The sequence below is a fragment of the Danio aesculapii genome, chromosome 6, assembly GCF_903798145.1.
Source record: "Danio aesculapii chromosome 6, fDanAes4.1, whole genome shotgun sequence".
Taxonomy (NCBI): Eukaryota; Metazoa; Chordata; class Actinopteri; order Cypriniformes; family Danionidae; genus Danio; species Danio aesculapii.
The window spans coordinates 33414120-33441083 of NC_079440.1; the positions used below are offsets into that span (position 1 = coordinate 33414120).

Below are 26964 nucleotides of genomic sequence, written 5' to 3' on the forward strand. Positions count from 1 at the left end.
GAATGCAACACTAACTGCATGTTAAGCGTTTTCCCACAGAAAACCATTGCAAATAAAGGCCTAATACGGCTTAATGCATTATGCATAGATCACAATATCCGTTGTTCTTCTTTTCAGAGCTTCTCTAAATATTCGTGACTCGAAACAAATGTGACAGGTCTGTACTGAAATTAAATGAGTGTTGAGCCCTCCAGGTCTCTGCACCAGCCGTGTGAATAAAAACTATGATTTACTAAAGCTGTGAACTGAGAAAAAAAAACATAAAAATAAAGGTCAAATATTCATGACATGGAATTTGATTTTAAATTTGATTCATTGCAGTTAGCAATGGTTAATAACAGCTCTGGCCACTACTTGGAATTGAGTACATTGTGTGGGCGACATCACATCAAGCTGCCAAAATATTTGTTGTGCAACATTTGATTTGTATGAGCTGTTAATCCATTTTTATTACTAAATTTACAATGACCAAATATTTACATATTATTGTGAAATTAGTAAAAGATTTAATGATGAAGATACTGACTACAGTATGTACAGTTATAGATATTATCCCTCATAGTGCGGTGTTGACAATCTGAAGTGCAGATTATATAGTGAAAACCCAAGCATTAAGTCTATACAGTTCTCTCTCTGCACCCAAGATTAAACATCCAGAGGCTAAACTTCCACAGCACAAGCCAAGCTGATGTAGCCTCTGTCCCAAAATGAAAACAACTTGCTTACTGACATCTAGTCATGCAATAAAGGCTTGAGGGCTGTATTTAATTGCATTTCTGAATCATTGTTTCTCCGCATTTTGCATCTGTCATTAGCAGCTATTTGTGCATGTAGATTTGTCGAGGCAGATGAAAGGTCAAGCGAACATTGAAATAATTGTGTGAAAAGTGCTTATAACACTTGAAAATGCTTGCTTCTGGAGGAAAACATAAAAATACTTTTATCACAGTCATGATTACAACAGTCGTTTTAAAGGGATAGTTCATCAATAATGAAAACTTACCATTTACATATCCTCTAATTTTCTTTTAAACACAAAAGAAGATACTGAAGAATGCTGAAAACCGGTAAATATTAGCTGGATTACCGTCATCCCATGAGCTTTATTTTAATGATCTAAGTGCAAAGTCTGCATAACGTTCATAAACCAATCAAAGTTTCATCTCCCATTCCCTTTAAGAGTCGATTGGGTCACACTATGGCACATTTGCTATTTATTTTTACACAAACAATTTTAATTTGAAGGAGAACATTGACATTTTGAAAAAAGTGAAACTAAATTATTAAAAATAAACTTGCGAGACTTAATTTACGTCCTGCTGCAAAATTATTTTACTGTGAATTTTAGTGATCTGCTTGAGGTAGGTCAATTTATTTTTATACTGTTGATGAAGTAGCATTACACTTAAGAGCCCTTTAGACCATGCGCCGGATCGTTTCTCCGTGTTTCACTGGTAACGTCTTATTTCTTATTTATTTATTTATAATTATTTAGGCCTATTTAATTATTCATTTATTATTTATGTACAATAATTAAGACATAAAAGATAGTAAAATATAATCAACAAGATAATGTAAATGAAAAGTAATTGAAAAAGCTTGTTTATTGAATGTCTTAATCCTATTACTTTAAAATACAAACACTGTACATCTCTATATTTAGGCTAAAACACTGCTTTATTTATTTATTTAGGCCTACTTATTTGTATGAATGTTTGTACTTTTATTTTAATTGTCTTTTATTTCTTTAGTTTTACTTTCCTAAATGAATCCTCATTTCACTTGACAGGTTTACAATGATAATAAAGCTTGTTAGGTAAAACAGTGCAGTAGGTAGTGCTGTCGCCTCACAGCAAGAAGGTCACTGGTTCGAGCCGCGGCTGGGTCAGTTGGCATGTCTGTGTGGAGTTTGCATGTTCTCCCTTCGTTTGCGTGGGTTTCCTCTGGGTGCTCCGGTTTCCACCACAGTCCAAAGACATGCGGAACAGGTGAATTGGGTAAGCTAAATTGTCCGTAGTGTATGTGTTTGAATGAGTGTGTACGGATGTTTCCCAGAGATATGTTGCAGCTGGAAGGGCATCCGCTGCGTAAAACATATGCTGGATAAGTTGGTGGTTCATTCCGCTGTGGCGACCCCAGATTAATAAAGGGACTAAGCCGAAAAGAAAATGAATAGATAATTAAAGCTTGTTAACAAGTTTTTAATGATTATGCTTTTATTATTTCATCTTCATTTACCAGTAGCAGGGTATATACAGCTACTGTATATTTCTGTCCGTTCGCAACCTGTCTCTTTGTGCCCCCTGGTGGCAAAGTCTTAAACTGCGGTTATACCTAAAAACATGTTCTTAATAATTTAGTACGGAGGCAGTGCCCATCACGGCGGTAATGCTCCTTTTAAAGTGTAACCCACTGTACATGGCAGACTTTGTATATGGAAAAACTGAACGCTGAACACTAGCAAGAAAACAGTTAAACAGACAATCTGAAGCATGAGGATAAAGAATGAGCCTCATCCTCACTTTGCGCTGGACTTTAGACCAGCTTTTAGTTGGTCAATGGTGCAGTCTATTTCAGTTCCTCAAAATAGCAACGTGCCAACAATGCGCCATAACACACCTTCTTTTTAGACGAGCACACCCATGAGTCCACAAAGAGGTGCAAATGGATTTGCTATTTGAACAACGTGGCGCAAAACATGAAAATTACTGTTGCGCTGGTCTGAAAATAGCAACAAAGCACGCCAAACACATCTTGCGGCTTGTTGTATGATAGGGACCCATGTGTTAATGCACATTTTGCAGGATCGCATTAAAAATCAGTGATGGAAACCACATTTTGAAAAAAAAATAAGTTACTTTTTATGTATTTTGCTTAAAATATTTCAATTCAGAACCATAGAAAAATCAAGATCTCTATTCAAAAAGTGAGGATACACAGTTTATTCCCAATCATGTAGCTCTACTTGGACATATCAAGTGCTAGTATGCAAAAAAATACAACAATGAGCACCTTATACACTGAGAGAGAGAGAGAGAGAGAGAGAGAGAGAGAGAGAATCTATTTAAAGAGTTTGCCTATGCCATATCTCAGTTCCATTCTATAGTTGTATTTTCATGTAAATGTACAGCGGATGCAGTTGAAGGGAAGGCTGATTTTATGAGACAAAGCTTTGGTTGGCTTTTACAAGCTGAAACGGAACCAAGCTGCCAAGCTGAATGGAAGAATTATAGCTGCTGTCATAAGCTAATTCAAAAAAGACCAGTGCCACCTCATCCACAACTATCAAATATTGCATAAAGAAATGCATATATTATAAATACTTTTCTATGTGTGTGCATTAATTTAATTGTGTGTTTATGCAGACATGTGTTTGTGGGTGGCAGTGGACAGGGCACGATTATTTAAATGGCCAGAATTTTGAAATGAGCATCAGCATGAGCATATGGTGGAGCAGAATGGCTTCTCTCAGAAATAAAAATAAATACAATGAAAATATATCCCAATTTACACTGAAAAGATCTAGGAACTGAGTTAAACACGTCAAGGCAGGCTCTATAGATGCCATCTGTGCTTTGCTGTCAATTAGCGAAGAGAAAAAAAACTTACCAGTGTCTATTCAAAATCTTCCCATTCAATAATGAGGCTTATCTGGTCAGCGGGAATAAATCAACAGCACTAAGTAAAGATCCATGGACAAGGATTCAACAGAGTTAAAAGAAGAAAAAAGAAGAAAAAGAAAGAATGTGTATACACAATAAGTACATTGTAACAAATGAAATAGGAAAGTGGGACTGAATTTTTACTCCAGTTTTCAGTGCCACATTTCTTCAGAAATATACAGTCCTTCTGAGGTAATTATAATTATAATGTATTATGTTATTATTATTATTATTATGAACTTTTATATTTATATTTTTCAGGATTATTTTATATATAGAAAGTCAAATTGATAAAAAGAGACACATTAGCAAAAGGTATAACCCCCCCGTCCAAACAAAAACTGTCCTTGCCCATATCTGTTATTCATTCATTCATTCATTTATTCATTCATTCATGTTCTTTTCGGCTTAGTTCCTATATTAGTCTGGGGTCGCCCAGAAAAAAGAAGAAAAAAAAAGACAAATGGAATAATAAGGCTGGCATTCCTTCACAATGCTTCCTTAATTACAAGGGAGCAAAGAACAAATCTTATTCGGTTTATCTCTATTTGAGCCTAAGTAAATATCTTTATTAAATGTGTTTAGGAGGGCTGAACAGTACATCAAAAGAATATATACCAATTTCTGTCAAAAGTGTTTTGATGGAATTCTTATCCTTTTCAGACCCCCAAGGTTTTCACATTTTTTGAAAGCCCTGAGTGCTTTTTTGTTTGTTTTTCTGAAATAAATCTTATTTGATTATATGGTTTGGAATTAGATGTATTATGAGATTATTTTAATTTTTTGTGATTATTTTGCATTTAGTTAAAATGTTTGACTTTTTGTTGATTTTGCATTGAATTCAGCGATCGCTAAATTGCTAAAAACTTGGGGTGTCTGCTTTTTAAGTCTCTTCCTCTATCTCATTATTTGCTGACATTTAGGCACAAACATAAATTGTCATCAAAAGACTATTAGGACATGATAAAATAAATCTGAAAAAAGGTCGTTGGATTTAACGAAGCAAATAGAGTCTCTCATTGGATAACTAATACAGATTGTAGCTTCTCGTTTCTTAAAAACACAACATCAGAAGAGACATCCTGTGGTCATGGAAAAGATATTAATATGTTTCAGAAGAGTCAAAATATTGACTTGCATCCAGCAAAGAAAACATCCAAGAATATTGCTGAAAACTACCAAACTTAGGTTAAAAACAGGACAAAGCATAACTAAAACTGGAAAGATTTGGGCTAAACAGCTGTGTGGCCTTAAGAAAACCACTTATCACAGAGTCTAATTAGGAACAAATGGCTTCAGTTTCATAGGGAGCATAAAGATTGCAGTCTAAAGCAATGGAAGAAGGTCATGTGGTCTGATGAGTCCTGATTTACCCTGTTTCAGATAAGAAAGTTTGCCTACTACACAAGTTAGTTGGGGCAGTGTTGTGAACTGAGGATACTGAAGTTGGTAAAGTCTAGGTTCAGCGATGTTATGTGCCCAAAGAATGAGGCCAGCTGACTACCTGAATATACTGAATGACCAAGTTAATCCATTAATGAATGTTTTTCTTTCTTTAATGCATGGGCATACTCCAAGGTGACAGTGGCAGGACTAATAGGACTTAAATTGTGAGTGGCCCAAGGAGCATGAGACATCATTTTTACACATACATGTAGATTGGCCACCACAGTGTCCAGATCTTAACCCTATTGAGAATCTTAAGGATGTGCTGGAGATTTTGTGCAATGGTCTGACTCTTCCATTATCAATACAAATTTCTGTGAAACATTAATTCAACTCTGGAAAATAATAGGTGCTGTGACATTGCAGAAGTACACTGAAACAATGCCATGACAAATGTGTACCATAATCAAAGCTGAGGTCAGTCCAATTAAATTTTAGAGTGATTTATAGAATTTATTTAAGCTTTGTTGAACCTTTACCTTTAAGAGATTACAGACAGGCATTCTGCTGCTACTTTGAGTAATGGAAAGACAATAGCCAGACAGTATCCCAGAGGAGACCATTTCTGGGGTTTACACACCCCTGTGGAAAGCTTTCTGTCAGTGATTTAATTCCTTTTTCAATTCTCTCCCAACTTCTATCACCAACAGCTTTCTTTCGTTTTTTGCTGAAAACACAGCAGTTTTCGCTTTGTCCAGTCATTTCATGCAATCTCTCCCACTAGCTTCCATTGTTTCCAGCTCAATTTCCCTCTCTTATCCTCCCACTCTCCATTTCCATCCATCACCTTCTCTCATTATTTGCTGAGAAAGTGCACGAAGAAACGTAAAAGTAGAGCCCCAGCAAACAGAAGGTCCCTGGAGCAGCGCTTGTTCTGCAACAAATATTCAGAGATCATTACCTTTGAGCCAGCTGCTCCACAGATCTCAAGTCACCGGTGGCTGGAAGAGGACAAGGTGCTTTGAAACTACGCTATCCAACTAATTACAAGGTGTTTTCGAAAAATCCCTCCCTAGTGGAATTGTCTGTCATCCTTCCTTTTACTGCCTCTTTCCTGCTTTTTCAAAATCCACCCAAGTATTTCTGTCCCTTTCATCACATGCGCTTTTCTAATCCTGTTTTCTATTAAACTTACTGACGTTTCATCTCGTGTACTGCTGAACACCAGATGGTGCGACTTGGATATCTGACAGGATGAAAACAAACATATTTAATACAACACTTAGAAACGCTTGTTCCTTCATGGCAGGGGTCTTCAACGGGGGGTCTGCAGTGGTACTATGAGGGTTCTGCCAATTATATGTACCACAAAAATTGTTTAAGAAACATTATTTTAAGTTCAACCACAGCTTTTTTTTTATTTTAAAACTAATTTATTTAACTTTTCATCACCCTGCGCACACACATACAGTTAGGTCTATAACTATTTGGATATCGACACGATTCTAACATTTTTGGCTCTATACACCAACATGATCGATTGAAATTAAACGAACAAAATGTGCTTTAAATGCAGACTGTCAGCTGTAATTTGAGGGTATTTACATCCAAATCAGGTGAACGCTGTAGGAATTACAACAGTTTGAATATGTGCCTCCCACTTGTTAAGGTACCAAAAGTAATTGGACAATTGGCTTATAAGCAGTTCCATGGTCAGGTGTGTGTTATTCTCTCATTATCTCAATAAGAATGAGCAGATAAAAGATCCAAAGTTCATTTCAAAGTGTGCTATTTGTATTTGAAAAATGTTACTGTCAACTCTCAAGACAAGATCCAAAGAGCTGTCACTATCAGTCAAGCAAGCCATGATTAGGCTGAAAAAACAAAACAAACCCATCAGAGAGATTATAACATTAGGCATGGCCAAAACAAAAAGAAAGAACGCACCAGTGACCTCAGCAACACAAAAAGACCCGGAAGACCACGGAAACAACTGTAGTGGATGACCAAAGAATTATTTCCCTGGAGAAGAAAACACCCTTCTCAACAGTTGGCCAGATCAAGAACACTCTCCAGGAGGTAGGTGCATGTGTGACGTCAACAATCAAGAGAATTCAACACCATAGTGAATACAGAGGGTTCACCACAAGATGTAAACCATTGTTGAGCCTCAAAAACAGGAAGGCCAGATTTAGAGTTCTAAAAAAGCCTTCACAATGCTGAAACAATATCCTTTGGACAGATGAGATTAAGATCCACTTGTACCAGAGTGATGGGAAGAGAAGAGTATGGAGAAGGAAAGGAACTGCTCATCATCCTAAGCAGTGAAGCATAGTGGTAGTAATGACATGGCGTGGGCATGTATGGCTGTCATTGGAACTGGTTCTCTTGTATTTATTGATGATGTGACTTCTGACAAAAGCAGCAGGATGAATGCTGAAGTGTTTCAGGCAATATTTTCCGCTCAAATTCAGCAGATGGAGAATGACCCAAAGCACACTGCAAAAGCAACCAGAGTTTTTAAAGGGAAAAAAGTAGAATGTTATGCAATGGCCAAGTCAATCACCTGAGCTGAATCCGATTGAGCATGCATTTTACTTGCTGAAGATAAAACTGAAGGGAAAATGCCCCAAGAACAAGCAGGAACTGAAGACAGTTGCTGTAGAGGCCTGGCAGAGCATCACCAGGGATGAAACTCAACGTCTGGTGATGTCTTTGCATTTCCAGACTTCAGGCTGTAATTGACTGCAAAGGTTTGGCAACCAAGTTTTAAAAAGTGAAAGTTTGAGTTATGATTATCATTCTGTCCAAATACTTTTGGACCCTTAACAAGTGGGAGGGACATATGCAAACTGTTGTAATTCCTACAGTGTTCACCTGATTTGGATGTAAAGACCCTCAAATTAAAGCTGACAGTCTGCAGTTAAAGCACATCTTCATTTCATTTAAATCTACTGTGTTGGTGTATAGAGCCAAAAATGTTAGAATTGTGTCGCTGTCCAAATATTTATGGACCTAACTGTATATACATTTTTATGTACAAGTATTTGATAAATGATAACATGAATATTAACTATTAATTATATTATATTATATTATATATTTTCTAGAATATGCCATTTTCAATAATTCTGTTTAAGTTCAGCTTAATATAATCAGTTATTGAGTTCACACAACTTAATACTTAAGTAAAATGAAGTATTTTTACTTTGTTAAATTCACTGTTCAGTTTTACAGTCTATCCCGGTTCTCTCTGTGTATCACCAAGGGGCTTTTGTTTGTTTAAAAAAAGAAAACATTCACACCCCTATATGAAAACCCAAAGCCACTGCCTGTCAACAACATGAAATATTCAACACAACTAGGGCAAGATTTCCATAGACATCTCAGAAAGACACACAAGGTCCACCTGGGAACAACATGCCAAGCTGTTGGCTCTCGCCAGCAACTGACATTGTGATTCAGAGAGATGGCTGGAAGAGAGGCAATCAACATCTGGCTCAGCAGAACCTGAGCAGCATTGGCTGGATTTTGGGCACAGTCTCATAGGAACACATGCATTGAGTTCAGACACATAAACACACAAAACTAAGAAATGTCAATGAAAGGAAAAAAAATGCACAGTGGGTATTCAAATAAAAAGAAGGCTGTGTAACAAACCCAAGTTCAGCCAGCGTTCAGATTAAATATGCAGTCACAGGGAATCAAAAATGCCCTTAAATGTGTTTCCAACCAATTTCATTCAGTGCGCAAAAGCACTATTTAATTTGTCATTTTATGTTGTTTTGAACTGCATAGTTGGCACTATTTTTCTTTCCAAGAGCAGCGGAGTGACATATACCATGTTTGAAATCTTATTTAACAACAAGCTTTATTTGTTAACTCACAGTAAAACAGTAATACAGCAATGCACTGTAAAGTTTTGTATGTCAAAGAAAAAAAACAACAACTAGTAGTGCTAGGAATATGAGGAGTAAAATATCTATCCTTCACTGGGAGTCTAAACCTTTTTATGCCACGTAGGCTCATTCTGACAACGTAGCCCTGTATACATTTCTGGAGATTGCAAATTATGTAGCCAGAAGCTGTACTGTATGGCTGCATTTTGTCTTTTGAACAAACGCTATGGGGTGGTATGACGGCGTTCCTTTTTGCGCTGACCGCTTACCTCTGTATGGACGGCTTTCCCACTGTTACCAGATTGTCCAGTAAGTTGACATGAACGTTGGTGGACTTGAGACTTAGAAAAGAGTTGACCACGATGACAGGGTTGAGAATGTGGTAAAATCTGAAAATGTGGTAAAAATCAGGCGAGGGCTTTTCTTTTTCTTGATTGCTTTTTAAAACTGTCAGTTGGGTTTATGGAAGTGGGAGAGAGGGTCAATCGTCACTTTTGAAAACACTATTGGTTGGGTTTGGGGAAGGAGGAGGGTGGGTCAGTCGATCGTTCAGTCAGTCAGTCAGCCAGTCAGTCAGTCGACAGTGACCTCTGGTGGACTTACGCGAGAACGTCAGGTGAGAATGGCACTCGTGAGAGAAATTTGAGATCTCAAAAAGCATACACAGCGGCCTGTGGTAGATTCGCGTAAATAAAAACTGTAAAAAACGTAGCTCCTGGGACATATTTGGCGCTCTCCAGAAATGTATATAGCGGTACGTTTTCAGAATGAGCTTGGGTTGTTTTTATGTGTAAGTCTGTTTATTATTTATTCACTTATTAGCCAAAGGTCTATAAATGCATTCAACACTATATAACAGATATGGGGCGATGCAGTGGCGCAGTAGGTAGTGCTGTCGCCTCACCGCAGGAAGGTCACTGGTTTGAGCCTCGGCTGGGTCAGCTGGCGTTTCTGTGTGGAGTTTGCATGTTCTCCCTGCGTTCGTGTGGGTTTTCTCTGGGTGCTCCGGTTTCCCCCACAGTTCAAAGACATGTGGTACAGGTGAATTGGGTAGGCTAAATTGTCCGTAGTGTATGAGTGTGAGTGAGTGTGTATGGATGTATGGATTTCCCAAAGATGGGTTGCAGCTGGAAGGGCATCCGCTGCATAAAACATGTGCTGGGTAAGTTGGCGGTTCATTCCGCTGTGGTGACCCCAGACTAATATAGGGACTAAGCCGAAAAGAACATGAATGAATAAATGAATGAATGAATGAATGAATAACAGATATGGGCAAGGACAGTTTTTGTTTGGACGGGGGGGTTATACCTTTTGCTAATGTGTCTCTTTTTATCAATTTGACTTTCTATATATAAAATAATCCTGAAAAATATAAATATAAAAGTTCATAATAATAATAATAACATAATACATTATACTTATAATTACCTCAGAAGGACTGTATATTTCTGAAGAAATGTGGCACTGAAAACTGGAGTAAAAATTCAGTCCCACTTTCCTATTTCATTTGTTACAATGTACTTATTGTGTATACACATTTTTACATTGTTATGATTGATTTAAAACATGCATGTATTTACATCTGTAACTAATTTCTGTAACTACATCTTTAATAACACTGTTGACAATCCCTCACACATTAACCCACCCTTAAACCTACTCATACCACCAAACATGTCCATATTGAAGTGTCCTGCAATACATTATGAACACAGTATGTACATTGTATTGATTTTTGTGATGCAATAGTACTTAATGCCACTTAATAAAATAGTATAGTTAATGCCACTTAATATAAAGTGGAACTAAAAATTCAAATAGAAAGCATTATTTTAAATTTGTACTGTATTCATATTTCATAATGTTTTGTTCTATTCAGTATCTAATAAATTAAGCATTGATATTGATTTTCGTAAGTAAATTTTAAACCTTATTAACCTCAATCAATTGGTGAATGTTTATTTATATAATATTTTTTATGCATGCATTTGACTTGATGCTTGTGGCCATCTAGAGCCCATGTGTGCTATAACTGGAGGAAATTGAACCAAAAAAATACATTTACAACATCTGTACAGCCACAATTCCCAAATAACCCATGCAGGAGTGCTTTTTTCATTCAATAACCCATTAAAGGTTATAATAGCAGAGCTGAAACCAGATAAATTCTCAAAGGCCACACATGCAGGCATCAAACGGAGCAGCTTGGCCAGCCTCATCATGATGTATTAGCTCCTTCCAGACACCCTGTGGAAAAAACAGCTTTCTGCTATTTCCACACACACACACAATGAGTCTATAACTCACCACAGAGTAAAGCGTGACGCACCACATTATGTGTCGTCCTCCATTTTCTCTATGATTAAAAAGCTAAGTGGATGGATTGTGGATTCAGTTAATTATCCACATGCTGGAGCTGAAGCTTTAATGGAATATACTGTTTACATCATGCTGTCTCCACAAGACCCGATTGATTTAACTAGACCTTCACTGAAAACAAAGTGTGTCAGGCTTTTAGAATCCAATCAGTGCTGCCATTTCACTGTCAATTCTTTCCTTCATTGGCCCTTTGGTTTTATATAATATTCTTAAAGCCACGGATTATATATTTTTTAGGCTTTAGCTTAATTTTGCACATCCGCTCTTTGCTTCCTTTTGCATTTATCATTTTCTAACAAGGATCGTTTAAACCAGATTGTGAGTCTAGGGTTTAATTAAAATTTTTAATCTGAATAATTGGTGGCCTGATTCAGAGTATCCAAAACCACAGCTAATAAAGATTTTCTTGTTGCTGGTTAAAATATCTCCAAGCATTAAAATCTAAAGGTATAATCTGACTCTCCACGCGTCTGAAGCTGCGATCACTGCAAATCATCTCAACAACAGCTTTAGAAATCACTGTCACTGTTAATGCCATGGTAAATCAGGTCAGGCTGGCACTGTGCACTGTGCTCCTACAAAAGAAAACTGTCAACCGATCAGATACAAATGTCACGTACAGTCAACACAGTCAGTAAGCCCAGAGGCTCTCCTCTATAATCATTGACAATGAAAAAAAAAATGTAGGTGGAGTTAAACCTTGTAATGCTGATTCTGGGGTTTATACAGTAGATTTGGCCTATGGTGGTTAAATAAAAGGTCAAATAATATAAAATGTTTAGATGTTAACTTGTTTCCATCCAAAGATGCAAATTAATCACATAATTCATTTGTGAATAAAGCTCTGTTTCCATCCAATAAGTCAAAGAGAACAACATCGTCACTTCCTGATAAACTGGCTCCAAATATCAGAAAGAAAAATGAAATTTGCTGCAGTAGGAGAAGAAACTTGGGCTATTTTTCTTATACAATCAGAATGGTGGTTTTTAGAGGTGCCAAACCACTAAGCTATTTTATATTGACCAAAATGCAGAACAACATTTCAGATGTTGTGCAATGTGGGTTGGTCCGCTGGTTTTTCAATTACTGTCATCCCATCGTGCACATTTTTGTATTATCACATGATCTGTTAAAACTAAATCACACAACATTTTTAATGCACATGCTGGAATTTATTTGGTAAATTCAAGATAGGGTCACTCTGAAAATGTACCACTATATACCTGTACATTTCTGGAGATCGCGAATTATGTAGCCAGAGGTACATATGTATGGAACCCAGGCTCATTCCGATTACGTACCCCTCTATACATTTCAGGAGGGAGCAAAATACATCCCAGGAGCTACGTTTTTTTTTTTTTTTTTTTTGTTTTCACGAATGCAACAGAGGACGGTGTTTACACTTTTTCAGATCTCAAATTTCTCTCGCGAGTGCCATTTGCACCTGCTGTTCTCATGTAAATCCACCAGAGGCCGCTGTCGACTGACTGACTTACTGACCGATACCCCCACCCTCCCCTCTCCCTAAACCAAACTAATAGAGTTTTCAAAAGCGCCGATTGGCCTGCCTACGGGGTTCGAGTCCGGCGAAGAACGGTTCCAGAAACCAAGTAGGACAAAGACAAAAACAAAAGCCAAAAAATAAAATAAACAAGTAAATAACAGGGTGAGAATGTGGTAAAATCTGAAAATGTGGTAAAAATTAGGCTACTGTGAGGGTTTTTCCTTTTATGGATTCTTTTTGAAAATACTGTCGGTAGGGGTTAGGGAAGTGGGTCAGTGGATCAATCAGTGCTTTTGAAAACACAATCAGTTGGGTTTAGGGAAGGAGGAGGGTGGGTCAGGTGGGTCCGCCGCTGATGCATTTATGTAAGAACAGCAGGTCCAAATGGCACTCACAAGAAAAATCTGAGATCTAAAAAAGCATACACAGCAGCCTCTGGTGGATTCGCAAAAACAAAAACTGCAAAATACATACCACCAGGGACTTATTTGACACTCTTCTGAAATGTATATAGGGGGGCATATTCAGAATGTAAATTTGTTTAAACCGTAGTTCATGCATTTTTTTCTTATTGCATGAAATGTTTATCCTTGTTGTGTGCATAGGTTTTTAATGCAGATTTTCTAAATCTATGTGCATCTTTGGGTTTACATTAAGATTGTTTATATAAATATATGGATGGAATCATAAATGTATCAAACTGTATCAAACACAAGAGGGGACCATGAGAGAAAGTTGCATAGTGTTGCTTAACTGACTTTCAGAGGACTGACTGAGTTTAAGAGGGACTCAGACGTTATTTACATATTTCTCTTATATTTCTGTTCAAGCAACAGAAACATGAAATAATTCTCAATTTAGCATTTGCACACTGTCCAAAAGATGCAGATCTATGTGTACGCAGATAACAGCATGCGAGTACTGTGTTCTTACACAAACTACTCTTACACTTTAATGTTTCAATTGCCAAGATCTAAAAATCTGCATGGAGTTCAATTGTGCACTATCAAATGTGAACTACGCCACACTGAGCTACTCAAAACACCAGAAAAAATAAAACTCAAAAAGTAACTATACTGGGGCACAGTGCACTGTAGTGGAATGTAACACCATCATGAAAAAATTCAACGGGACTGAATGAGGCGAGTGTTGCTTATTGAGTGCCAGAAGCTTTGTATCAATATGTAATGAAATATCAATATTAATATTATAAATAATGTATATTTTAATATATCAATATTTAACAACAATAGATCGAAATAATGAAATCTCAGCAAATATTCTTATATGTAATTTTTATAATGAAAACGTATCTCCGACTGTAGTATGGAAACTCAACACACAAATGACAGTTGAGACATTCTCTTGACTTCATTGAAACCTTCTTCATCAGTACTGTATACAGCAATACATCAGATCTTATGCCATTTACAATAATTCCCAATCACTATTGAGATATAGAAGTCCTCCATTTATCATTTAGCATTCATTTATCAGTCAATATTAAATGATTTCCATATTCCCAAAAAGGCAGCATTACATAAGAGCTTCAGTAGGCAAATAAAACAGATTAATCTCGACATGAAGAATGATCCAATAAATTTGTCAAGAGCAAACTAATGAAAATGCCACTCAAACAGGGGAATATTAACAGTTCACAACAATGCATCTCTTTATCTCATCAAAAGTGAATAAAACTTAGACTTTGTTACCATTATAGATTTATTGAACAGTGTTACATAAAACTGAGTGGACCAGGGCCAATGCTGACAAATATCTCTTGGCTACTATGCTGTGTGTGTTCCTAAGGTCCATGCAAAAGACACAACAGTTAGTTTGGCACATCGAGAAAAAACAGGCTAAATAAAACAAACAATCACATAATGAAACATTGTTCAAGATATTTTCTCAAACAAACACCCACAGGCTATAATGAAAACTGGATACCTCTGTTTGTCTAGCTAAAGACCATTAAATATGTATATGCAAGAAGATTCAATCAATTCAAAAGAGAACTGTTGTGAGACTTGGGAGAGGAAATGAACAATTTCCCATTGTCAACTTATATGCAAATATCTTACTGTAAGCAGAACAAAACACTGCCGCTTGCTTTAAAACCAACATAATTGCAGCCACAACCACGAAACTGCACAACATCAGCAGTTGTGTCTCTTCCTTCCACATGGCTTATCAGTCAGTCTGAAACCATTTTGTTTGCTGTCTAATCTGTTTGAACAAAAAAAATCCTTGACAGGAACATTCATTTTGTAGTATCTTTTTCACCCTTTCAGATATTTCTGTGAATTAGTTCTGTGATTCTTGACAAGAGAAATATGTGTTACTAACAAACCAAAAAACAAAACATCAACATACTGTCCAGTTAATTAATATGACATTTTAATTTTCTCTAATCACAAACCATCATTTCAAAGATCCTCTAAAATTCAGTCAGTGCATTTTTTCCACAGAAAGACAGACAGACAGACAGACAGAAAGACAGACAGGATAGATAGATAGATAGATAGATAGATAGATAGATAGATAGATAGATAGATAGATAGATAGATAGATAGATAGATAGATAGATAGATAGATAGATAGATAGATAGATAGATAGATAGATAGATAGATAGATAGATAGATAGATAGATAGATAGATAGATAGATAGATAGATAGATAGATAGATAGATAGGCAGGCAGGCAGGCAGGCAGGCAGGCAGGCAGGCAGGCAGGCAGGCAGGCAGGCAGACAGACAGACAGACAGACAGACAGACAGACAGACAGACAGACAGACAGACAGACAGACAGACAGATAGATAGATAGATAGATAGATAGATAGATAGGCAAGCAGGGAGGCAGGCAGACAGGCAGACAGGCAGACAGACAGACAGACAGACAGACAGACAGACAGATATAGATAGATAGATAGATAGATAGATAGATAGATAGATAGATAGATAGATAGATAGATAGATAGATAGATAGATAGATAGATAGATAGATAGATAGATAGATAGATAGATAGATAGATAGATAGATAGATAGATAGATAGATAGATAGATAGAAAAGATAGATATTTGAAACCACGCTAACATCACTTCCCAACATAGTCTCATTCTGAAAACATAGCCCTGCATTTCTGGTGATCGCAAATTTTGTAGCCAGAGGTACATATGGCTGCATTTAATCTTTAAAACAAACGGTACAGGGCAGTATGACGTCGTTCCTTTTAGCGCTTACCAGCTGACCGCTTACCTCCGTATGGACAGCTTTTCCGATGTTACTAGTTTGTCCAATACCTCGACATGTACGTTGGCAGACTTGAGATGCAGAGCGATCTGTTAGAGATCTGCTTGGGACTGAATTTTTAGTCCCGCTCCCGCCAGGTTTTATTCTGCACCAGACCGCTCCCGCTGTATATTCAGCCTTTGTTCACCCGCTGCCCGCCCAGCCCTGTTTTCTTACTGACTTGACCGTTAAATTTGGAACTGGTTTCCAAAATCTCACATTAAAATTGGGTACTACCAAAAGAGAGAGATAACAGATAAAAGTGTAGGTTGTGCAAGGATTGTAGGCTAAATGTCAGTTTTGTTTGCCCCTTTGTGATGAGACATGAGTGCTGCGTGACATGCGGTGAGTTTGTGGCTGGTAAGGCACTGACTCTTTCAAAGTCAGATTTACAAGCATTCACTCAATATATTTGCCAACTACCGATTGTGTTTCATTTATCATATCTGCAATATTTCTGTACACATGGCAGGTATATATTGGGGCAAGGAAGAATGTAAAATGTTTATCGATTAAATATGCCTCCCAAAAAACACCCAACTGGATGCTACAGAGTCCAGACAGCCTATAACAAGAGACAAACAGCACCATGTCTCTCGCTTGCGCGCTCTCTCTCTCGGGAGTGCTAAATTGTTAGACCTCCCGCTCCTGTTTAAATTACACGAAAGTTACCGACTGTTTATTCTTGTCGGGTCCCACGGCAGACCTCTAGTTCGAGTCCGGTGAAGAACAGTTCCAGAAAGCAGATAAGAAAAAAACAAAAAATAAAAAATGAAATAAACAAGTAAATAACAAGGTGAGAATGTGGTAAAATCTGAAAATCGGGGGGGGGGGGTTCATTTTCTGGACTGATTTTTAAAACACTGCGGTTGGGTTTAGGGAAGGGGGTGGGTGGGTCAATCTGTGCTTTTTAAAACACTATTGGTTGGGTTTAGGGAAGGGGAAGGATGAGTCAGTAAATCAGTCAGTCGACAGCAGCCTCTGGTGAATTTACGTGAGAACAGCAGGCGTGAATAGCACTCTCGAGAGAAATTTGAGATCTCAAAAAGCATACACAGCGGCCTCTGGCAGATTCACAAAAACTGCACAAAAAAAAAACGTAGCTCAAGGGACATATTTTGCTTTCTCCAAAAATGTATATAGGGGTATGTAATCAAAATGAGCCTGGGTTGTAATTTCCTGTGTTAAATGTGAATAAACAGCTTGAAAATACTGGTGACTTCGTGCCATATCTGAGAAATTGAACAATGCTCTTTATCTCGATCTCCATGCACATGCATTTGCAAACAGACACAGAACCAAACCCTACAATTAATGTCACCCTGACCCTCCTCTCAACAGCCCATGGCCAGGCTCACAATAGGAGTTCTTGGCAATAAGAAGGAGCATGAGCGCTGCTGGCAGAGAGTAATGAGACGCACCTGCTGCTTATTACACCTTGTCACCACAGCAAAACCCCTTCATCTCAATGTCGACACCAGTTGGCCCAATAGTGGAAGGTATCCTGCACTGACAAGACCCTAAACCTGCCCTTATGTCACTTATACAATACAAGAATCGCTGATATTTTTCGCAATAAACAACTGTTTTGGGTATAACGAAGTTTCTGTGGTTTGAGCATTACATGATGCACCAACTAATGGGGGTCATACAATATCTGGTGAAAGACAGCAATTCCTCCAAATGGTGGATTTGTAATTCAGTCAATTGTTATTCAGGTTGTTTCCAGTCGATGAAAGAAATACAGAAGAATATGTATAATAAAATGGCTTTGGAGATGACTGAAATTGCCCTTGCCTTTATTCGGTCATTTTAAAAACAGAAAGAAAATAGTGGGTAAGGGATTAACACCTTGGGCTTTAATGAACCTGTGTTTTGATTTGTAATACTAGTTTACAGTACATCATTTCAAAACAACACATGCAGCACAACAGTGAAATATTTTTACACTAACTAATGGGTGCTTAACTGTACAACATAACTATACAGTAGGTCATAATATGCTGCTTGCACAAACTACTAATTGGTTTTGTTTTTTGGAGAAGGGTATTATTTATATTTACTATTTGCTAAACGTTTCTTGAGTATCAACGATACATCAGCACTACTCTCTGAATACATGTTTGATCATTCTATTCACACTAGCTGATCTTCACTCTTGTAAATGAGCAACAATTTGCCTCGAATAATTGACTTTCGGTGGCAATCTCCAGAAAGCTGCCAGTGAAATATGTATTGCTATTTACAGACTACACATTATTATCCAGACTTCTTAACACAAGATGAAGAATGCAAGAATCGGTTGTTTTATAGTGTCATAATGGACAACAACCAACTTCACATCTGGGACAATTCCCAAGGTCTTCACAGCTAGGGTGCTTTCACACTTGTAGTTCGATTCATTTGGTTTGATGCAATCAAAGGCAACAAATTATACATTGTAATATTTTTCTGCCATTAAAGTGCCTTTCACACCACACTGGTTGATCTGGTCCAAACCAATTGAAACAAACCAAAACAAATTTGATTGGTCAACCTACACATTTTTAGAAGGAAGCATGGATGCAGCTGGATAACATAAAAAACTGTTGCATGCAAAACTGTTGCAAACAATTTATTTGTGTTTAATTTAAACAAACAAATTAAATTGAGCAATATTCAACTTAATTTGTTTGTTTAAATTCAACACAAATAAATTGTTTACAACCACTTAACGTAAAAAAAATTGTAAATCCAAGGAATCATCTTTGAATAATTTATTTCAGAGTACTGCAATGTTAATTTTGAGATTATTTAGCTTTTAGAATTTAGTTTTATATTCTTTCTGAGTCTTCCTAATTCATTGTGGTTTTAGTCTAGTTTTTCGACTTGATCTACTCTGGATTTACTGGACTAACATCTAACCAGTTTAGTTAAATCATAATAAATTACACATATCTCAAAAATTTCTAAGATTATTATAAACTCATGGAGAAGTGCATTGTGCTTAATTTATTTCAAACAGTTTAGTTATTAAAATTAATAGCTATTATAAAGAAATAGAATCAAGTTATCAAATCTCAATCTTTTCTTCACTGTATAACTTACACATTCTGATTAAAGAGCAACGAATGAATCTCTCATTTATTTGGATTTTTCATTTGATTAAATTAAATAACAGAGATGTCACTTTAAAAATTCACACATCTAACGTTATAATCAAAGCATTCGATTGCTTTCCTAACTTTTTATGCTTATTTAGGACAAAATGAGTTGTGTTTGAAAAAACTCCACCAAGATCGGCATCTTTAGATGTTATTATTATTAATTATGTGTATATGTCTGTTCAAACACGCACCCAAAACCCATACTTTTGCTTGGGAAACAGCGTCTATTTATCAATATGTCTATTTAGAATGAAGGGAATCGCGCTGTTTTTATATTTATTTCAATGTGTTTACATGCCTAAATACAATAAAAGCACAGAACATACTCACATTTAGGAGTAAGGTGCATCCCCTGGTGGTTCGGTGGCATGGGTTGCGTACAATATTGCCACCCTTCACAGAAAGACTGAAAATACGGAAAAAAATTGAAGGGATGACAGGTATGATTCAATTATTTATTTATACCTGGTCTTAGCTTTTCTTCTTCACACATTTTTAGACATTTATTCAGAAATGCAGTAAATGATTGCTTATGTCCTGCTGGGTAGATCAGTACAGGCTACAGTTCAAAGCCTCGCTGACACATACAGTAGGACATTCTTTATAACTGGATCTTTTAACAAATTGTCCCTCCATTTTTCATTTCATCTTTATTTGTTGATAAAAATCTCAGTACATTTGTGCCCTTTTTTCATCATTTAAAACTGATTTTCATTAGTTTTCACCTAGTGTTGTCAGTGTCATTTTCTTTGATGTCTTTGAATAATATGACAAACATTATTCGTCAACAAAATGAACACTGCTGGGTTTGCGGCTGGAAGGGCATACCTGACATTAAAACATATGGCAGAGTGATTAGCGGTTCATTGTGCTGTGGCAACCCCTGATAAATCTAGGACTAAGCCCAAAGTATAAATGAAAATTTACACTGAGTGCAAATGAGGACTGTCAGCAAATGGAAGCCAGTTCAGTTCAAAAATTTTGTTTAGTCCATTTAGTTTAATCAGTTTTTCGGATGAGACGTTAAACCGAGGTCCTGACTCTCTGTGGTTGTTAAAAATCCCAGGATGTCCTTCGAAAAAAAGTAGGAGTTAAACCCTGGCATCATGGCCAAACTGGCCTCCATCCATCATGGCCTCCTAACCATCCCCATATCATAATTGGCTTTATCGTCTCCTCTCCACCAGTTAGCTGGTGCATGGTGTGCGGTCTGGCGCAATATGACTGCCATCGCATCATCCAGGTGGATGCTGCACACTGATGGTGGACGAGGAGATTCCCCCCAATGTGCCAAGCACTTTGAGTGTCCAGAGAAGCTCTATATAAATGTAAGGAACTATTATTATTATTAAAAATGTGCAGTACTTTTTGCAGCTGGTTCTGTTTAAGTTCAGATCATTAAGCGTTAAAGCACCCTAAGACTTGCATGTTTATTTCCACTCTGATCGTTTCCTTTTCTTGTCCACGAAAAAAACATGAATGTAGGGGTCAAAAATGCTACATTTGACACTGTGTATGGAAACAGAATAAATTACTGTATAGTCCAAACCCAGCATAAGGTTCATCAGCCTGTCGGCACAAGGCAGCGTCTATAATGCCAACTCTGACTGTGCACGAAGGGCCTGTCCTTGAGGTCCAATACAGCACAATATAACTGGGAGGCCACTTAACCGCTGACCACCTGGCTCTCTTACTCTTAATCGACTATGCATCCCTCCTCTCCAGCATATTGGATGTCAATATACCCAACTTTTGTTTAAACCTTTAAAGCCACCCTCAGGAGTTTTTCTTTCTTCAAGCTTACCCTTTTGGCCAAATAAAAAACTCTCTGAGGCATGAAACTGTGTCTGTCTACAATACAGCAATACAATCAGCAACAAACTAATTCGCATTTGAAGAATAAAGAGGTTTATTAAGTATTCTAGATTCCACCCCCCCCCCCCCCCCCCCCCCTCCAACAACAGACTGATGCAATGAAATGTATGATTTTCATTAGCCAAAGTAAACGAACAATCAGGAAGATTGATGACAACTGCCATGTGCTGAAGTCTAACAGATGAGGTACTGTGTAGGTTTTGCACCAACAATTATACATGAGGAATCATAGCACACAGTACAAACTACAAGAAAAGCCCTTGGGTATCTGCTCGTGAAGGCAACGCATGCAAACTTACCAAGTCGGTTGCGAATACACAGACGCACATGCTCACAAAACACATTCAGCTGAGTGGGAGGGCAATCCCCCACACTCACACATAAGAAAATACACATATTACTGCAAGCCAAGCAGTGAATGTGTTATTTCAGTATGAAATTCATCAGGCAAACCCTTTATCCTGTGTCACAGAGAGTCCATCTGTTCAACCAAGGTCTGATTGATTGACCATGAGATGATGGCAGCAAACATGCTTGTCCCAACAGGGCATGTAATTACGAGGAAAGCCTTAGAATAGGAGAATAGCCAAGTAGCATTAGGAGGGCAAACTAAATCTCATATGATCTCTCTCATATACACTTACACCCTGGACTTTTGGTAAACATGTAGGGGGGAAATTTATATGGAGTGTATCAGTTATCTTAAATGGTGAATGCGATTGAAAATTGGATCTAAAACAGCTCCCTGAGGAACACTTTGTATAGATGCAATGACAAAATGTATTTGGTAATTCCGCTACATTTCTACTTGAGAAATTACTTTAATACTGCTGAACCGAATGACTTTTTATTATGAGCAGTGGATGTGTAACTATCCTGTATGTCAATAATACGGATGTTCTCACTTACTGTGTTGAAATGCACTGACAACAATGCATGATGCACATAATACAGTGTGTGACCTACATGTGACAGGATGGAAGGGCGAATGAAGGAGAGTTATTCAAGACACAAGCAGCCCAATGTGGTCATAATTGGAAACCGCACACCAATTTACAACAGAGAAAACAAAGATGGAAATATAATGTGGTTTTTTGGAGATATATTAGGGTATTTCCCAAGGCTCTCTGCCTTGCCAGCTGACAGCGCTTCAGTCTGCTGTTGTTGGTTGAAGGGTGACGACTTTAAACAAAAAATTCCTATTTAAACAAGTGCTTACTTCTTTCTGATATCATCACCTATTGTAATGCACGGATAATTACACACATGGTAAACATTTTGCATGGATGAGTAAGTCAAACTGAAAGCGAGTACAACCGGATGCTGTGCACAGAACAGATTAACAGATAAATCTAACGGATAACATTTCAAGTGCATCAGATTAATTCCAGAGGAAATAAGTATATAAATATAAATATATATTTTAATTATACATAATAATATGAAAGGGACATTTTCCTCCTGTTAAACAGTCATTTAACTATCCAAGCATGCAATTTCTAAATGGTGATCTTTTCAAATCTATTTACTCTGGCACTTGCTCTATGTTCTTGCACTTTAGTTGCATAATAAAGCTCATGCTTAAAAAATAAAGTACAGACGAATGCACTGAATATCTTAAAATGCTTTAAAATAGTTCCTTTGTTTTATAATGGTCTGTCACATGAACAAGACTGCTAATTATCAGCACAGATGTGAAGGGGTTGCACACTGGATGAAAAGCACCATGCCATGTCTGTACAGTTAATGTACAATATGACTTCACTCTAAAAGATTGTGTCTTGTGCATCTTTTTAAAAAAAAACATTCGTCATTCTGTGGATTCAATAAAGTCTATATGCTTCATATTAAGAGCTTTTGCTACTGTTTTCTTTTGTGTGTTGTTGTTGTTGTCGTCATTTTTGCATTGAATATTAAATGCAATTAAAACCACTTTGTTCATTCTTGAAATGAACGTTTGCCTGTCTTATGATTAGATCAAATATTTTGACTTGCTATCTTAAACTGAAATTGTCACATCTGATGTGCATACCTGTCAACCCTTCCGTTTTTCCAGGGATTCTCCCGTATTTACAGTTCTATCCCGCTATCATCCCGTAAAGGTTTTTCCTGTATTTCTCCTGTATTTTCAATCTTTCTATAAAGGGTGGCAATAAACATTAAAGAGCCAATGCTCCCTATATGCAACCCATACCGCCGAACCACCCCTTGCTCTTAAATGTGAATCTGTTCTGTGCTTTCGTATAATTTAGGCATAAAAACACTTTGAAATAAATAATAAAATGGCATGATTCCCTTGCTTTTCATTACAGGTCATTACAGCATTCATTACAGCTGTCGGCCCTCCTATGCAATCCTCAAAAGAGTCATAGAGCGGTGCATGACTGTCAGCTGATGCGCTACATAGTAATAAATAGTTGCTTTTTCCCAAACGCATTCTGTACACGCGATTTGAAGAGGAGCGAAAGTCTGGCTTTTGGGTGCGTGTCTGAACAGACATAAACACATAAATAATAATAACATCTAAAGATGTCAATCATGATGGGGGTTTTTTTCAAGCACAACTAAATTTTGTCCTAAATGAGCATAAAATTTAGGAAAGCAATCGAATGCTTTCATTTTAACGTTAGATGTGTGAATAAATCTCTGTTATTTAATGTAATCAAACGAAAAATCTAAACAAATGATAAGTTCATTTCTTGCTTTTTAATCAGAATGTGTAAGGTATACAGTGAAGAAAAGATTAATGGGATTTGATAACTTGATTCTATTTTTTTAAATAGCTATTAATTTTAATAAGCTAAACTGTTTGCTAATTTATTAGCTGCTAAAGTATACTATTTATTTTTTCTTTTGTAAATAATAATAATAAAACATACTACTAAACGTTTAACTGTTTGTTTACAATGAAACAGCTCCAGATGAACATATTTAGTAATTTGGGGAATCTTTTTGGATTTTATGGTGGGATTTTTTTCACATCCCAATGTTGACAGGTATGGATGTGCAATACTAATGTCTCAGCCAGTGCATGTCATAAGGTCATGCTGATATTAAGCAATTTAGAATGACTGTGATATTGTTTTATACAACAGTTCAACAATTAATAAATGATAAGTAAATGGCAAATAATAACATTTACTGGTTAATGTATGCTTCAGAGTTATGTTTCAAGTTAGCTGGTGAACTCTTTGTACTACAGTCAGAGGCAGACGCAATTCCAGGTATGGGGCCCTAGCACTAAAACTGAAAACATTCTCTTTCACTATAGATATTTTTTTTCCTCTGGAGATTAGTTTTTTTTTTGGTAAATAAACTGCATGTTAAAAATATATTTTAAGTGGAACCTTTATCTTCAAGTTCAAGTACCTTAAGTTCACCAACTAATTGGCCGCATTTGTGATCAGATTTTAATATTTGCATGTGCAGTACAAGGAACATTCCAATTTTGAAAAAAAAAAGTATTAATGTTCAAGTCTTATAGGTTATAGACAGATTTGACATCATATGATAGAAAATTCATAAAAGAGCTATATGATTAATATAGACTTCTTGGATTTGGTCAGGGCCACCTAATTCCCAGGGGCCCTAAGCAGCTGCTCACCTCGCTTATTGGTTAAGTCCACTCCTGGCCACAGTGACATGATCATTTTGATCAAATAACTAATGACACATATTCATAATTTAACAGTTTAATTTAACTTTCGCATTATAAAATGAAGTAAATCGTTTCAGAGAGCTCAAATGTTGCATTTAAGAAATATAGCCTTACTGGGTCTGGTTGTGTAAAATAGGCAGCAGACATCTTTATATTGATAAACCAATTGATATACCACTAATAATATCACAGATTTTTTTGGGCTATTTACAAATATTGTATGGCTGTCTTTAAAAAATCATCAGATATTAACATGAGGAGAAGTCTGATTTACATGCTTCTATGTAATTTAGGCATGTTTAATTACAGTAGGAGCTACTATACAAGCATATTTTTGTTTTGTTTTTAAAAGATGTCTAATAGATGTCTGGTAGACGTCTAAACAAGGCTAAATTTGGGCTGTCAGTGAAAATCATAGGTCAAAACTAGACTAGTCATCAATTAAACAGAAATGAATGACTACACATATGAAGTCTGCCTAATCTGTCTATTTGATGACTGTCTTGGGCTATTCTTAGATTACTGTTAGATTTTCACTGACAGCCCAAGTTTAGCCTTGTTTTAGCCACGCTGACTACATTTAGATGTCTATTAGACATCTGTTAACACAGTTATTTGCTGGGTATACACAAGATAGTGTCGCAGAATAGGCTACCCCTGCTCTATCAACTTAAAAAGGTTTCCACTATTCATCTCAAAATTAAAAATCCATCTGCAAATCCATCCCATGTTTTCCATGTCACACACGCACACACTCGCTCCGAGTTATCGTGAAGGGGGAGAAAACCTGTCAGACTTCAGAAAAACGCGCTCCTGTGTGACAGGAAAAAAAGAAACTCCGCTTCGTTTCGTTAAAGAAAACACCAAAATACACGTTGAATTAATTGCATGGTTCTTTTTTAATACTAGGCTACTGTCAAGAGTCATTTACTTGAACTCCCCGCGTCATAGCTGCCATTCATTCTATAGTATATGAATTAACTCTTTTCATTCCGAGCTAACACTTGGTTAAAAACACATTTTATTGCTGCTGTATAAATGGAAAATTAATCAAGCTAGAAGAACGCTTAAAAGTACCCATTTAATCTATGATACGTTCTCTTAACACAATGTAAATTTGAGCAATTAATAAGATGCATCATTTCTAGCCGGGAAAAAACAACTGAATATATCAGAACAGTCCCTCGACATCCCAACTGAGAATTACACACTCCGAATTCAAAACCTGATAACCAATAAATAACCCGTCAATAAATAAATAAACGCATCAGAGTAAACAAAAGAACAAAAGCAGGAACAAGCACAAGACTCTCACCTCAAATTCGGATCCACTTTTTCGCACGTGGGAGACAAAAGAAGCACAAACGGATCCCGTTTTAAACTCGTGACCAAGAACACGAGTGCAGTGTTGTGTTTCTGTGTGTAAAACCCATAAGGTGGACCAGAACCGTCAGTGAAGAACAAGCAGCATCTTCTGTCCCGCTATCGAAACCCGCTCCTCTTCTGTCCTTCAACGCTAGCCGCTTTCAGACAGTCGGAACTGGTCCAGGAGCTCGCTGCACAAACGAGAACACTCGGACTGCAATGAAAAAAAAAAAGATGCTGGGATTCTGTTTCGGTCTCGCTTTGGGAAGATGCAGGCGGTTTTGACGCGCACCGGGCTCGCGCTTTCGTTCTAGAGGCTGAGCGTTCAGTGCCTGTCAAAGCAGAGGAGGATCTCCAGTATGAGAGCGCTTATATACACTGAGACGTGGGATGCGTGTGATTAAGTCCCTGGTTGGGAGGATGAATGCTCGGTTTACTGCGTTTATTTTATATTCGTCTTCAGGCATTGGTTCAAACAAAACATTTGTCCATTGCTGCGTGAGTCATTTTGTAGCCTGATCAAAGCCGCGGTGGAGACTGAGGCTGGTTGTCACTTTTTTACGACAGTGAATGTTTTTAGGGTGGGCTGTTTCTCGAAGTCAGTTTTATTAAAGGTGCGCACGTTTAAGTCTTGGCTGCAAAGAAATCTTTTCGAACATTTCCATCTGACATTCTCAGAAGATATGGTAGACAATTAAAGAGATTTTTGGTGTCTCAAAATGGGATTTGTTGTGGCAATGGATACCCACAAAAAAGATAGTGGCAGAGTTTTAAAACAATCCCTCTCAACAAAATAAGA

The 26964-nt window shown here is 37.1% G+C and overlaps 1 protein-coding gene across 1 annotated transcript in view; it reads right to left on the reverse strand.

Annotated features, from left to right (window-relative positions):
- The window catches only part of pde4ba (phosphodiesterase 4B, cAMP-specific a), a 303391-nt gene extending 277123 nt beyond the window's left edge, over positions 1 to 26268 (reverse strand). Inside the window, exon 1 of the mRNA XM_056460025.1 lies at positions 26116 to 26268. The gene's annotated coding sequence lies outside the window, so the exon portion shown is untranslated. The remainder of the gene's footprint in view (positions 1 to 26115) is intronic.
- Positions 26269 to 26964: the final 696 nt, after the last annotated feature.